Here is a 1,679-nt window from a genome sequence, read left to right as displayed (position 1 = left end):
GGGGAGGAGGTGAGGGGCCATGTGCACTCAGTAGTTTACCAGATTGTCCTTTCCTTTCCTTTTCCCCTTGCCCTTCCTTCCTTCCCTCCTCCTTCCTCTTTTCTTTCTTCTTCCTATTTTGTGTGTATGTGGTGCTGAGGAATGGAACCCAGGACTTCCTGCATGCTAGGCAAGCGCTCTACCACTGAGCCACCTTCCCAATCCCTCCCTCCCTCCTCTCTCTCTGTCTCTGTCTCTCTGTCTGCCTCTGTCTCTGTCTCTTCTTTTTTTTTTTGTCTGGGAGCTTGAACTCAGGGCCTGGGCGCTATCCCTAAGATTTTTGTGCTCAAGGTCAGCGCTCTACCATTAGAGCCACTGCTCCACTTCTGGTTTTTTTTTTTGTTGTTGTTGTTGGTCATGGGACTTGTACTCTGGGCCTGGGCGCTGTCCCTCAGCTCTTCAGTTCAAGGCGAGCGCTCTACCACTTGAGCCACAGCGCCACTTCCAGTTTTCTGAATGGTTTATTGGAGATAAGAGTCTCACAGACTTTTCTGTCTGGGCTGGCTTTGAACCATGATCCTCAGATCTCAGGCTCCTGAGTAGCTAGGGAGCCATGGGTGCCCAGCTCCACTTCTGGTTTTCTGCTGGTTAATTGGAGATGAGTCTCACAGACTCGGCGCTGAACTGTGATCCTCAGATCTCAGCCTCCTGAGTATCTGGGATGTCCGGCGTGAGCCGCCGTCCGTGTCTCTGGAAGTCCTGCTTCGTGTGTACGTGGTAACTCGGGAAGACACAATGTGGCTCCGTCATGGGACACAGGTGTCCTGCAGGTCCACAGCCCCTGTGGGCAGGTGCACGCATGCACACGCACGCACACGCACGCACACGCACACACTGACCCCCCCCCATTCTCCCTAGCGTGGTCGTGGTGGGAGGGGCTGCTCACGGGGGGGGGGGACGCAGCTGGGCGGACGGCTCGTTCATTATTTATGGCGCGTTCCTTATTTCACACATAAATAATCGATGACTGGATGTGTGGCGGCACGGCTGTGGAATATTCATGAGCCGATGGGGGGGTGTCTACAGCCGCCCGGCCCCACGCGTGCTCCCCTTCCCACACACACTCCTAAATTAAAACCCCTCCTAGATGAAGATTTCAGCTGTCAGGCCTGGGCCTTGGCTCTGTGTCAGAGGTAGCTCGTGCTTTCTAGCTGCCCAGAGGTTCTGTTCTGCACATCTGGGCAGCTGGGCCTCAGACCCCAGCCCAGCCCCACCAGCCCAGGTCCCAGCCAAAGACCAGAGAGCCCTTCTGAGACCCCGGCCAGCCTGCTGGTACCTGTCCAATGCCCAGTCAGCCCTCAGATGTCGCCTCCTCCAAGCCAGGTTAGACGCTTCCTCCCGGCCCCTGTCTGTTCCTGCTCAGGCTCTTGTACTGTATGACCATGCCAGGCTTCAGTACTGCTGTGTGTCCTTGGGCAAGTTACTTAACCTCTCTGTGCATGGTGGTCCTCCTCCGTAAAGTTGGAATAACAAAAGTCGATTGGACGGCGTAAGACAGTGAGGAGGAGCTACTGAGTTCACCCGTGAAAGCACTGCCCAGCAGCGGACAGCCCCACCCCCCTGCTTCACAATGCAAGCTGCCCGGAAGATCCCAAGACCAAAGTTGCTCTCTTCAAAACGCATATGGCAGCCAACCCACA

Source organism: Dipodomys ordii, unplaced genomic scaffold (assembly GCF_000151885.1).
Source record: "Dipodomys ordii isolate 6190 unplaced genomic scaffold, Dord_2.0 Scaffold6, whole genome shotgun sequence".
NCBI lineage: Eukaryota > Metazoa > Chordata > Mammalia > Rodentia > Heteromyidae > Dipodomys > Dipodomys ordii.
This window is presented reverse-complemented; position numbering follows the sequence as displayed.